This window comes from Akebia trifoliata, chromosome 14 (assembly GCF_017979445.1).
Source record: "Akebia trifoliata isolate Shusen 1 chromosome 14, ASM1797944v1, whole genome shotgun sequence".
In the NCBI taxonomy this organism is placed as follows: domain Eukaryota; kingdom Viridiplantae; phylum Streptophyta; class Magnoliopsida; order Ranunculales; family Lardizabalaceae; genus Akebia; species Akebia trifoliata.
The window spans coordinates 13,121,497-13,137,106 of NC_141388.1; positions in this window are offsets into that span (position 1 = coordinate 13,121,497).

Sequence of the window (15,610 nt, forward strand, 5' to 3'; positions counted from 1 at the left end):
AACATTCCAATTTCATGTGCCGGAATTATATCCTAAATGGATTAAATACTGTTCTTTATAAGGTGTATTCCTCTATTGAGTCTGCCAAAACATTGTAGGAAATTCTTGAAAAGAAATATACTTTAGAAGATGCCGGCACAAAGAAATTTGTTGTTGGGCGTTTTCTAGATTTTAAGATGGTAGACTCTAAGTCAGTTGTATCACAATCCGAAGAGCTCCAAATCCTTATTCATGAGATTCATGCTGAAGGCATGAGTATAAGTGAAGGATTCCAAGTTGGATCGATAATTAAAAAATTACCACCATCTTGGAAAGACTTCAAAAATAATTTGAAGCATAAAAGAAAGGAAATGGGACTCGAGGATCTAGTGATAAGACTTAGAATTGAAGAGGATAACCGAAAGAATGAGAAGAAGAGTGAAACAAACTCTATGATTTCTAAAGTGAATGTAGTGGAAGAAGAACCTTCCAAATTCACTAGAAAGTTCAAACCCGGATTTTAGAAAAAATATGTAAAGAAAAACTTGCATGGTCCAAAAGCCAATATCCAGAAGATCAAGGGAAATTACTATTTTTGCAATAAACCTGGACACCGGGCTAAGGATTGTCGCAAAAGGAAAAATCAGCAACACCATCAGAAACATGAACAATGCAATGTGACTAAAACTCAGAACCTATCAGCGGTTGTTTCAGAAGTGAATCTGGTAGGAAATACCAATGATTGGTGGTTGGATACGGGAGCCACCAAACACATATGCTCTGAAAGAGGCATGTTTTCCTCTTACAACAATGTTGGAGATGAAAAGTTATTCATGGGAAATGCTTCCACATCCGTTGTGATCGGAAAAGGAAAAGTGAATGTGAATTTCACATCTGGCAAAGTTCTGACTTTGAATGACGTGCTTCATGTTCTAGACATTCGAAGAAATCTGGTTTCAGGTTCTCTTTTAAGTAAGAGAGGCTTCAAAATGGTGTTTGAGTCTGATAAATGTATAATTACAAAGAATGGAATGTTTGTGGGCAAGGGCTATCTATGTGATGGGTTATTTAAACTCAATATAATTTCGGATTCTATTAATAATATTAATTCTTTTGCTTACGTTTATGAGAATTCTAATATTTGGCATGCTAGATTAGGCCATGTTAATAATAAATCAGTTATCAAATTAATGAATAGTGGTATGATTCCTAACATGGTAAACTCTTTACTTGTTAGTTCAGGTGTACCTTTAAATTTATGGGCAAAAGCTCTTTTAACATCTTAAATAAAATTCCATTAAAGAATTCTGATAAATTACCTTATGAACTTTGGAAAATTAGAACATCTACTTTTAAATACATGAAAGTGTGAGGGTGTTTAGCCAAAGTGGCTGTCCCTTTACCTAAAAGAACAAAATTAGGTCCTAAAACTATAGATTGTATTTTTATTGGATATGTCATTAATAGTAGTGCATACAGATTTCTTGTTTATAAATCTGATATAAATGATATTAATCCTAACAATATAATTGAATCTAGGGATGCTGAATTTTTTGAGGATGTGTATCCTTGTAAGGATAAAATTGAAAAACCATTAAAAAGATCTCACATTGAATTATCTAACAATGAACCTAGAGAACAAGAATCTGATATAGAACCTAGGAGAAACAAGAGAACTAGAATAGCAACATCCTTTGGACCTGATTTTATTAGTTTTCTCTTAGAAGGAGATCCTCAGACTTTTAAAGATGCAATTTCAACACCTGAGGCTCCATTTTGGAAAGAAGGTATAAATAGTGAAATGGATTCAATTATGAGTAATAACACTTGGGAATTAGTTAATCTACCTCCTGGTAATAAAAAAATTGGTTGTAGATAAATTTTTAAAAGAAAATTAAAATCTGATAGAACTATAGATAAGTATAAAGCCAGATTAGTGGCTAAAGGGTACAAACAAAAAGAAGGCATTGACTTTTTTGACACTTATTCTCCTGTTACTAGGATCACTTCTATTAGAATTCTTATTGCTATAGCTTCTATTTATAAATTAGAAATTCATCAAATGGATGTAAAAACTGCATTTTTAAATGGAGAACTTGATGAAGAAATATATATGAATCAACCGGAAGGATTTGTAATTAAAAGGCATGAAAATAAAGTTTGTAGATTAATTAAATCCTTATATGGTTTAAAACAAGTTCCAAAACAGTGGCATGAAAAATTTGATACTATAATGATATCAAATGGATTTAGAATCAATGAAGCTGATAAGTGTGTTTATTATAAAATTATCTTTGATTCTTATGTGATTATTTGCCTATATGTAGATGACATGCTAATTTTTTGATCTAATATAAATGTTATAAATCAAACTAAGAAATTATTGTCTAGAAATTGTGACATGAAAAACTTAGGTCCTACTAATGTAATTCTTTGAATAAATTTTTTTAGAAATAATAATGGATTTGGTTTATCACAATCTCACTATATTGAAAATGTTCTAAAACGTTTTAATCAGTTTGATTGTATTCCTGCAAAAACACCTTTTGATTCAAATTATAAGTTAATGAAAAATATTGGTAAAGGTGTTTCTCAATTAGAATATTCTCAAGTTATTGGTTGTTTAATATATATTATGAACTGTTCTAGGCCTGATATTGCATATTCAGTAAATAAATTAAGCAGATACACTAGCAACCCAAGACATGATCACTGTGAAGCTTTGGTAAGGATTATGAGATACTTAAAGTATACCATGAGTTATAGGCTGCATTATAATAGGTATCCTACCGTACTAGAAGGATACAGTGATGCCAATTAGATATCAGACTCGGAAGAGTCGAAATCCACTAGTGGCTATATCTTTACACTTGGAGGTGCAGTAATCTCATGGAAATCCACCAAGCAAATGTGTATAGCTCGTTCCACCATGGAAGTTGAGTTTATTGCCATGGACAAGACTGGTGAAGAAGCTGAGTGGCTAAGGAATTTTCTTGTTAACATTCCTATTTGGCCTAAACCAGTATCTGTAATATCTATTCACTGTGACAACCAAGCTGTCATTGCAAGAGCAAAAAATAATGTATATAATGGCAAGTCAAGGCATATTAAACGGAGACACAACTCTGTAAAACAACTACTCTCTAATGGAATTATTTCCATTGACTTTGTAAAGTCTAAGAAAATTTGGCGGATCCTCTAACAAAAGGATTATCTAGAGAGTTAGTTGCAATGACTTCGAGGGGAATGGGCCTAAAGCCTATTGATTAAAAATTATTTCAATGGAAACCCAACCTAATTGATTGGAGATCCCAAAAACTAGGTTCAATGGGAAAACCAATTGAATGTAATTTAAAAAGAAAACACTAATGGAACAAAGTGTTCCAAGTCCATTCCTATGAAGTGTTTAGTGTTGCCTGTAAAACAGAAAGGTTGAATTATAATTCTTAATGTTGCCTATACTTGTAAAAGTGGAGTATGTCAGGGTATTTCTCATAGGCACACTTAAATGAGTGTAGAATTGGGTCGATTCTATGAGAGTTAAGGCTAAGCTCTCTAAAACACTCATGATACCAGGATATGTTCAGGGCCAAAATGAACACCATCGATAGAACTTGATAGTTGATTGAGTAACCTGTGTGTATAGTCTATTGTTTAGGTTTACACTAAAGGTTGACAGTTCAAGACTTAAAGTCCACTGATTGACTTGTAAATCCGATAGACTTATACTAGGTAAGGTTCAAGTCCAAAAGACACCTATGCTGAAACATGGTTGTTCAAAGTGCTCTCTCTTTATATATTTTATATATTTTTATTTTGAGTTTTCTGCATTCATGTGGGGGATTGTTGGAATTTAAATGGTTGAATTAGAAAACCCTTTAATATTCATTTAATTGCAACCATATGGTAAATCAATCTATTAACCATAGGGTATTTAAATCCCATGTTTGCTTTATACTTTATACTTTATGCTTTTTACTTTATTGCTTTATGTTTAGTTGATAGTTTTGATTTTGCCTTTAGTAATTTTAGTCCCACATCGACTAGGAGAAGAATTGATTTGCAATTCTTAAGTAGTTGTGCTTCTAATAGCTTTAAAGTGGATATAAGTAGTGGGCGGGCTCACGCGTGCACACGAGGGTCCAAGAGGGAAACCCATGGTTCTAATTGGAATTTGGATCCACCTGTCCGAAAACCTTAATGCGTGTGCGCGTAGGGGGGGTGTAAATTCTCGGATTTACACTTAACGTGGGTGCGTGCAAAGGCCCGTTTTTTGCTTTAATTTTCAAGGTCCATTTTTATTTAAAAATTCTAGACATGTTTTAAATAAAAATTCTCTTTTATTTATATCAATTGTTTAATCGATTTAAACTACTTGATTTTCTCTGCTATTTTATATTTTCGAATTATCAATAATTTATTATTCGTTGTGAGAGCACACAACATCGTCGAGTTCGAAGTTACGTTCCAATTTAGAGTACCCTTTTGGATACGTGGGTTGTTGAATCCTGCAGAACGAACGCCTACAGACTGTGGTATCGTAGCAGGGGCGAATTTTGTTTTAGGACAGTGCTTTGTGCACGCCTCAACCATTTATTTTTAGGTTTCTTTTACATTCAATTTCGAAATTAAGATCTGTTCTAACTTCTTCTCTATTTTGCTATAAGAAATCAGTATTCAGAAACAACAGTGCAAGTCAAAGATCCTCCGAAGATTAAGTCAATAAAAAATTTGAAAAATAGAAGAAATTGTGAGGGTTTGAGATGGGAAAGATGATGAATAGTGAGTTGCAAAGTGATTCTCTATTCCATGTGTGTGTATGGAATTAATTTTTCTAAGCCCTCTCTCAGTCTTTGAGATGGGATTTTATAATTTTGAGTTTGGGATATGTGTCACCACATTATCATTCCTAGTTCTCACCACGTGGGGTCTGAGACGGATGAGGACTGTTGTCTCTGTCCTTAGTTCTTGTGCCCCATAACTCATAAATGCTAGAATTCGAATTTGATAAGTAGTGTCTTATAATATTAATAGTTAAGTTAATTTTATTTCACTATTTATGGATTGGTGAATCAGAAAACATCATTGTCAATACTATTCTGATTAGTACTCGCGGATATAGAATTTAATACGAAAATTTGGCCCATGATTGAGTTCTAACCACCATAATTTTTTGTCTTAATTATGATCAAGGTTTACCCACCCGACCTAACAAAACTTTGTTCTGAAACGTTGTCTCAGTTGATCGGACTTACTAACCTCCGAACTCTACTCTTTACTTTGGCTCGGGTGATTCGATTTAAGGGCTAATTATGTGGTTCTTTTGAGTTCAATAATTTGCTCGGATGATGCTATATTACCCATCCCATGACAATCTTTGGATCCCATTAGTTAATGTCTAAAATTTTATTCAGGCCTACTGGATTCAAGAAGGAGGCGTGTCCTTATCTCGGAGCATGACAGAAATCTGCTCGACAATTACCTGGCAGATTACAAAGCGTGGTTGCGAGAGGCATGCACACACACAAGGAGTAATCCGCCATACCACAAATATTGGGCCAGCCAAAATGGTTTTAAGAGGCTAGTCCAGACACCCCTGTCATAAAAAAAACAGAAAGAAGAAGTACCCTTGAATGTAATCGAAATGGCTTTGATTTTTATTTGATCCAATTCTAATTCAGTTTTAATTATATGGGTGCACATTGACACCCTTGGTCCATCAGTGACATTAGTCTACTAAGCTTAGATCGATAATGGTGAACAAAGTAGTGTGTCCATTACAGGTCATCTGAAAATCATTTTTCTATCAAGTGCCCAACATTCCTATCAAGGATTTAAAGGTTTCCTTTTTTATTTTTTATTTTTTTTATTTAATATATTGGGATAATTTTTTAGGTACTGATGGAGGTTCTAGTGTAAATTAGACACTTCTCCAAGTTTTCCAACTAATGATATACTGCATTGACTTTTGCCTGTAATACTCTCCAAGTTTTAGAGTACGTTGATTGCGTGGAAAATTAGGAAAAAATTGAAATTCCATAGAAAATAATAATTTTTCAGTATTTGACGCGTCAAAAATTTTAAATTTGTGTGGAAAACGATTTGTCAACACCCTTGATTTTCCTTCATTAACGGCAAATCATTTTCTTACTCCTAAGAGTATGATGATTGCACGGAAAATTAGGGAAAAATTGAAATTCCATAGAAAATATTAATTTTTCAGTGTTTGACGCGTAAAAAACTCTAAATTCGTACGGAAAACGATTTGTCAACACCCTTGATTTTCCTTCATTAACGGCAAATCATTTTCTTACTCCTAAAAGTATGATGATTGCACGGAGAATTAGGGAAAAATGGAAATTCTATAGAAAATAACAATTTTTCAGTGTTTGACGCGTAAAAAACTCTAAATTCGTACGGAAAATGATTTGTCAACATCCTTGAATTTCCTTCATTAACGGCAAATCATTTTCTTAGCCCCCCCCCCCCCCCCCTCTGGAAAATGATTTGCTAATACAAAACAAATAAAACAAAATCATAATTTTATTTATAAAATAAATATTAAAATTGTTAAAAAATTAATTATTTTTATAAAAAATTTTAAATTTATCTAATTCAATCCATTTTTTGTTGTTGTAAATTTCCGATTGAATAATTAATTTTAAATTATATCAATATTTATTTTATAAATAAAGTTAGAGAGTTGCTATTAACACCCCAAATTTTATTGATTACACTCTAAATAAAAAAAATAAGTGAAAGTTGGGTACCAAAAGAAACTATTTCATTATTTGCTAGATTTGATCCTCTCTTTTTTTTTTTTCTTTTTTTTTTTTGAGCATTTTATATGAACCTAATCATAATTGTAAACAACTACTAAAATTGTTTGAACAAGTGCTATAATGTTGAGATTATAATTTGAGCCAAACCTTTGTAACGTTTGAAGAATGTGTTTTAATCTTTAATTGGGGTGTGGTAAATAATTTGAGAAATTGGGGTGGAATAACTACAATGTAAAGTGCCAATAATAGCTCTCTAAAAAAATTAGGGTGTCAAATAATAGTTTTCTAATAATTTAAGAAATTGGGGGTGGAATAATTAAAACTTAAGATGCCAATAGTAGTTCTCTAAAAAATTTGGGGTGCCAATAATAATTCTCTAATAATTAAAGAAATTGGGATGTAATAGTTCAAATATTTTCCAAAAAGACGATTTTGTCATTATGTTTTTTATATTTTTGTATGCAATTCAAACAACAAAAATAATTTTCCATGTTGAGCTCAAATAGTAGAAAATGATTTGTCTTGAAAATGTTTTGCCAACTAATATTTTTTCTACAATCAAACATCTCCAAAAAAAGAAATTATTGGTATGTTCACACACATAAAAAATTGTAAGAAAATAAAAGCGCTATGGTAGAACAGTTGGTGTTTCTGTAATGAAATTTCGCATATTACTTCTCTTAGAAGAGAAAATTATATAGAAAGAAATCCAACAGTCAAAGATTAATACTGTTAAAGAAAATAATAAAATTAGGACAATAATATATTCGCTATTTTATAGTAGTTATTATGGTAACGCACATACTCGTCACTATTCCAATGGTTTGATCTAAAACGTCTTTTAACTCAATAATACAAATAAATTTTAGTGAAATTATATTAATCTTCATTAGACACCGCACCATTGAATTTGACTCGACGCCCGCACATGCGTGTGTGTTTTACTAAGTCAACGATTGTGTGTGTATTTTATTTAGGATAAATTACACTTTGGCATTATTCAATTTTGGCATCTTAATGCTTTGATAATTACACTTACCTCCCTTATAGTTATAAGGGGTTCACTTATGCTCCTTCCGTCAAATTGTCTTCAACTTAACTGTTAAATTCCTTTTATAAAGATCATTTCACCCTTTTAAAAATATTTTATGCCAGTGAAAAATGAGTTCAATGAACGCTTAGGAGAGAGGGGGGCATTTTAATTATTGTTTTAAAATTTATTTTTTCTAATAAAAATAACATAAAATATGAGGGTAAAATGGTAAAATAACATCTAGATTTTTATCTGATAAAGAAAAGGAGGTGTAAGTGCAATTATCAAAATGTTAGAGGGCAAACATATAATTTACCCTTTTATTTATTAAAATATCCAACATAATCTCATGTGGAAGTACATTATTCATTATCCCCTCATACTTCCAGGACTCACCATGAGAGGATTTTCAACCATCATCTATGCCTAGGGGTAGGACTGCAACTTGGGCGGGCAAAACCTGTACCCACTCGGTTGAGCTCAACCTTGGGGTAAATATCTGGTCATAGTTAGTTTGGGTTTGGCCTCGGGTTCAAACAGAAAAAAAAAAAAAAAAAATGCCTAGCTCAAATCGAATTGGGCGTAGGGATAAGTATCGACAACCCGATTTGCCTGAGCTTGAATTTAATATGAATATAATTTAAAATATTTCTTATCTTGGTTTCTTTCACTCATAATTCATATTTCAATATGTATGCTTTTTTATCTATATACCAAAACTAACGTGTGATTATTTTCATTAGATAAATAATCAATCTTTGTTATTAATGCTTTGTTTTAAGTGTAATTCTATATTGTCAATTGTAATTATTAATAAAAATAAATATTATTTTAGTTAATCTTATTATTTTTCTTCTCTCTTTAAATTTTCTTATAATTTTATGTATATAAACTTTTAAAACACATTTTTAGGAAAAATAATTGTAAATGTTAAGTTCTTTTATGAGCCACTTATCTTTATATAAACCCTTATTAATACTAAATTACCAAGTATTATTAAGGAATGTATTAACCCACCCAATTTGACTTGGGTAGGGTTCGGGTTGAGCATTTTATGCCCAAGGTCGAGTTGGGCAAAGGTTTGGGTTGGTGTTTGTCTAGTTTGGGTTGGCGCAAGTTGATCCCTAACTCACCTGAGTTGCAACCCTACCTAGGGGTTATAGAGGAGTTTAGGGACAATGACCATGTAGGCCTAGTTTTTTAAAATATTGGACCAAACAGTCCTCCAAATGATAATCCGAATTCTGGAGCATTTAAGATATTCTTTTTAAAACATTGGACCCATCGAAGAGTGAAATAGAACATGAAATCGTAAGCCCTCAAGTAGTGGGAGGAGACCAGGGCCGGATCTTCTGATATAATTTTTAATTAAATACCATAACTACCCTTTTAAACAAATTTCCAACACGTTAATGAAGTTGCCTCACTAGCTCACCCTACCCTTCCAAATTATGATGAATATTAGAGATAACCCTATGAATTTTAAAAATGATGACAAGCCCCTTGACATCAGACTTTTTTATTTATTTATTATCATTATAAATTAATGAAAATGACATAGGGATCCTTGATTTGTTTCCCAAAAACATCTTCAATCTCTTGGATGATGAGGATGATGATAGTGGTAGTGATAGTAATGGTGATGATTATGTAGACCTAATTTGGAAAGCAATTAGGGGGGGGGGGGGAATGATCGTGTTGGACTATTTTTTTTTTTTTTTTAATTTTTTTTACCAAAGACTTTATTGATTGAGAATACGGACCATTAAAGACACTTTTTAAAAGATTAATGAGAAAGGATCTAACCTAAAAACCCTTGATTATCTCCCAAAACATGTCATCTTTCACCCTTTTAGGATGATGATGATGAGGAAAATGGATATCATGATCATCATCACAATAATTATTGTGGAGGTCGATTTTGTGATAAATTGACCTTGATCACGATTTCATCATTCAGTCCATAAAATAATAATAAAAACATGAAAAAATAGAGAACACAAGGATTTTTTACGTGATTCGGCAAACGTGCCTACGTCTACGGGCTCGGGGGGGCCGTTTCACTACAAATTTCAAGGTTACATAGCCTCACCTCCCTCTTCTTCTACATTCTTCCTCCCCTCCCCCCCGGTACAATGGCTTCAAGGCCTTTGAATAGAAAAATCGTAAAAAAAATCTTAACCTTAATTAAGTTACAATTGATCATATTACCCCTTATCCAAATCAATAATTACATAAAAATAAGAAGAATCATCTTAAATTGGGATTCTTCCTTAATAAGATAGAGTCTTCTTCAAATGATATCACGTGTCTACCTCGAGATGCGTGTTGATGGTGTGAATGAACGATCTGGATGAAAGACGATTTTATTTTTTCACATAGCCCCCTTTTAAAGTTGGAGATTGATGTATTGAGACTTGCCTTCGAGAAATACTTCTAACTTGAGTAAACACCATCCTTGATTTTAGAATTAATATGATTCTTGATACCTTGAGCTTATTTTTTGCAAACCTGACATTCAACTTGGTTGATCTCACATAATAAGTAGATGTTTCAATAATAGAATTGACCGCAAGCTGGACTTGGTTTCCTTAACGAATCAAAACTTTGACAAATGATAGAAGAACCAACCGAAGTCCTAGATTGGGTTTAGATCCCAAACAATCCAAGACTTACATAAATAATAAAGGAACCAACTGAAGTCCTAGATTGGGCTTGGATCCCAAAACTATCCAAAACTTTGATAAATAATAAAATAACCGACGAAATCCCAAATCGAACAAAACTTTGATAAATAATAAAATAACTGACCGAAATCCCAGATCAAGCTTGGATTTCGAAATGATACAAGACTTTGATAAACAATAGAATAACCAACCAAAATCCTAGATCGGACTTAGATCCCAAAATGATCCAAGACTTTGATTAACAATAGAATAATCGACCGAAGTCCTAGATCAGGCTTGGATCCCAAAACGATCCAATACTTTTATAAATAATAGAAGAACCAATGCCTTTGTCCTGTAAAAACTTGCTCCACTCCCCTCAAAGTGAAGTTCGATTTACGTATAACTGATCTTCTCGTCTTATTGGATTTTTGCATCACTCACCTTATAGAGTAATGCTCGAATCCAAGAGGAATCGACCATATTGGATTTTCATATCACTCACTTTATAGAGTGATGCTTGGGTCCAATAAGAATCAACCTTATTTGATTTTTGCATCACTCACCTCATAGAGTGATGTTCGGGTCTAAGAGGAACCAACATTCTTGTCTTATTTGATTTTTTTGCATCACTTACTTCAAAGAGTGGTGCTCGGGTTCAGGAGGAACCAATATTCTTGCCTTATTGGATTTTCGCATCACTCACCTCATAGAGTGATGCTTGAATCCAAATGAAACCGACCTTCTTACTTTATAAAAATTTGTGAATCGACCTAAAAAACTTGAACAAACGGAGATCATAAAATTCATAGAATATAATCATTTTATCTCGGTAGGTTAGAATTATGGGTTGAACCTCTCACCTCAACGGAGTCCTTATACTCAGTCAAGTTGGATACGAGATTAGCTCCTATACTACTTTTAAATCGAGCCTTCTCAAGTAACAAATTGGGTCATATGGGACCTTTATTATGAACTCAAACTAAACCCCCAAACATACAACAATGGATTATAAATTGAGCTACTTAACTCAGCGAAGTCTATAAACTCGATCGAGGTGAGCATATAATTAGCCCCCAAAATTTTCTTTTGTTGGGACAACCAAACAAAACAAATTATATCACATGGGATCCATCTTATAGGTCCACACGAAGCCCCCAAAGCAATGAATTGTCTTGGTACAATATATCGGTTAGCTAGGTTAAGTCGATGATTTAGTAACCCAAGTCACCAAGTTGGATTTGGACTATGCCTACCTTTTGTTTTGCTAAATAATTTTACCAAGTAGATGTTCAATGCACATCAAAAAATCAATGTGTGTCGACACACCTAAAAACATCCTACCAAATCTGATGTATGCCACACGGTTTAAGTTTACCTTTGAATTTAATATTACTTCTAATTTTAAAGTCATAATATTTTAACCAACTCTCTAGTGAAACAATAAAATAGTCTGATACATCTAAATTGATGTATAAGCAGGTAACGAATCCAACCCATCCTATACAAGTTCTGTTTTCAGACTAATGGCATTATGCACTAAATATAAAATCAATGTACATCAATTTTTGATGTGCATGTGATATGCCAAAATTTTACCGTTTGAGATATATTCAACTAAAAAAGTAAGTAAATATCTTGCAATATGCAATCACCCACGCACCTCTTTTGTTGCTACTTAGACCAAGTTTTTGTTGCCTCAACTATCTTCCAACCCTTCTCAATCGAACACCCAATGGATTAATTGAACAAAAATAAAGTAGATCTCAACCATAGGGTTGGATGTTTAAATTTAAACATCCAAACATTCCACCCCACTCCCTTTGCTAACAGTACGTTCACCAATTCAGTTGCTCACATGCATATGGTACCCTTTTTTATCACGAAATCTGTAATCAATATTGTTTCTCTCTTTCTCCTTGATAAATTTAAATAAAAGACCTTGTGAGTTTGGGTTCGAAGGTTTAGGAGTTGTAGAGAGTTACAGAAGCAGAGAAGGCCGTATAGAAGTAGTGTGGAAATGATGGAGAGAATTTGATATGGCTTATGGGTTTGGTGAAATCAGAAATATAGCAGTGATATCGATTTGGGGCTCCATTAATGGAGTTTGTATATAGTTGGAAGATGAGGGTTGAGGGGTGAGAGATGCAGACATGGCTTCTTGCATCTATAACTCAAAAGCTAAGGCGAGATCGGATTCGAGATCTTTGGCTGCCATCAATTCTCGATGATGCTTTGAAACTAATACAATCAGATCGTCTTCATTTATCTCTCTCCTCTCATGAGATCGATCGATAGCTCACTGAGATATCTCTCGTCAAAGGATCTTTGCCATACGATGTTCAAAAGCTTTGGTTTTTCGAGAAGTCAGCATAGATCGTGATCGTCAAGTTCTGACAGCAAACACTGCTAAGCTATGTTTCAAAAACCAATTTCTTTACTTCTCTCCATACCTCTATGATAGCCCTCTAAAGTTCCTCACACTTTCTCCCTCGGCAAAATTAAATAAAAAATCTTCAATCAATGAAGGGTTCCTCTAGGTGATAGCCCTTAATTCCTGATTTGGAACTCGACCCTTCCATATAGTTTCTCATGGTTTCTATTCGATTTCCCACCGACATGATTTTCGCAAGTGTTCTTGATTCGTTTCCACGGATGACGCCAATTATGGAGGTCGATTTTTTGATAAGTCGACCTCGATCACGATTTCATCATTCAATCCATAAAATAATAATAAAAATATGAAAAAATAGAGAAGATAAGAATTTTTTACATGGTTCAACAAACATGCCTACTTCCACGGGCTCTAGGAACCGTTTCACTATAGATCTCACGGTTACATGACCTCTTCTCCTTCTTTCCCTCCTCCCTTACAATGACCTCAAGGCCTTTAAATAGAAAATCCTAAAAAGAGTCATAACCCTAATTAAGTTACAATTGACTATATTACCCTAATCCAAATCAATAATTACATAAAAATGGGAAGAATCATCTTAAATTAGGATTCTCCTTTAATAAGATAGAATTATCTTCAAATGATGCCACGTGTTTATCTCGGGATGTGTGTTGATGGTACCGATGAACGATCCGGATGAGAAATGATTTTATCCCTCCACAATTATTATCGTCATTGTAATAATCATCACATCACTACCACCATCATCCTCAGCCTTTGTTATCGTCATTGTCGAAGAGGTTGAAGATGTTTAATTCTAGAGAAAAATCAAGGTTTTCAGACCATTTTTCATTAATTATAATGAAAGAGATCGATGACAATGGGATTGTCATAAGTTTTATTATTCATAAGCATACGTGTTGTGGAGGTCGATTTTGTGATAAGTCGACCTCGATCACATTTTCATCATTCAATCCACAAAAAAATAAAAAGAATGTCGAAAAATAGAGAAGACATATTTTTTACGTGGTTCAGCAAACGTGCCTATATCCACGAGTTCGGGGAGCCGTTTCACTATAGATCTCACTGTTACATAGTTTCATCCTCCTTTTTTTTCTTTTCCTTTACAATGGTCTCAAGGCCTTTAAATAGAAAAATCCTAAAAAGAGTCTTACCCCTAATTAAGTTACAATTGACCATATTACCTTTATCCAAATTAATAATTACATAAAAAGAGGAAGTATCCTTTTAAATTGGGATTTTTACTTAATAATATAAAATTCTCTTCAAATGATTCCACGTGTCTGCCTTGAAATACGCATTGATGGTGTGGATGGACGATCCCGATGGGAGATGATTTTATCCCTCCACACAACCCCCTCTTGAAGGTGGAGATTGACATATCGATACTCGTTTTCGAGAAATATTTTTGACTTGAGTGAGTACCATTTTTTATTTTTGAATTGGTATGAGTCTTGATCCCTCAAGCTTATTGTTTGCAAACTTGATACTCAACTCGGTTGAGCTCCTATGATAAGTAGATGTTTCAATAATAGAATTGATCGTAAGTTGGATTTAGTTTTTTTAATGAACCAAAACTTTGATAAATGATAAAAGAATCGATCGAAATCTTAGATTGGGCTTAGATCCTAGACTGATCCAAGATTTTAATAATAGAAGAACCGACGGATGTCTCAGATCGAACTTGGATCTCAAAATGATCCAAGACTTTGATAATAGAGAACTGACCGAAGTCTCAGATCGGGTTTGGATCCCACAACGATCCAAAATTATGATAAATAATATAATAATTGATCGAAATCCGAGATCGAGCTTGGATCACGAAATGATTAAAGATTTTGATAAACAATAGAATAACCGATCATATTGGATTTCGCATTACTCACCTTATAGAGTGACGTTTAGGTCTGTGAGGAACTGACATATTGGGTTTCGCAACACTGACTTCATAGAGTGATGCTCGAGTCCATAAGGAATTAGTTGTATTGGATTTCGTATCACTCACATCATAGAATAACGTTCGGGTCTGTGAGGAACATGCCATATTAGATTTTGCATCACTCACATCATAGAGTGATGATCAGGTCTGTAAGGAACCGTCCTTATTGGGTTTTACATTACTCATTTCATAGAGTGATGCTCAGGTCCATAAAAAACTAGCTATATTGGATTTTCACATCACTCACTCATAGAGTGATACTCAGGTCCAACGAAAATCGACCTTCTCGTCTTATTAAAATTTGTTGAATCGACCTGAAAATTTTGAGCAAACGAAAATCACAAAATTCATAGAATATAATAATTTATCTCAGTGGGTTAGAATTATGGGTTGAACCTCTCACCTCAATAGAGACCCTAAACTCAATTAAGTTGGATACGAGATTTGCCCTCATACTATTTTTGTATCGAGTTTCCTCAAGTAACAAATTGGGTCACATGGGACCCTTATTATGAGCTCAAACTAAGCCTCCAAACATACAATAATGAATTATAAATTAAGCTACTTAACTCAGTGGAGTATACATACTCGACCAAGTTAGGCATATAATTAGCCCCTAAGTCTTATTTATCAAGCCAACCCAACTATCAAGAAATTGGCTCGACGTAATTAAGCCCCCGAAAATTAATTGGCTGGATGAGATTTTGTGGGAATTAGGGATCCCCTATCCTTTTTATATTTATCCATGTTTGAAGATGTGGTCTTATGCACATCAGATTTGACGAACATTCCAGA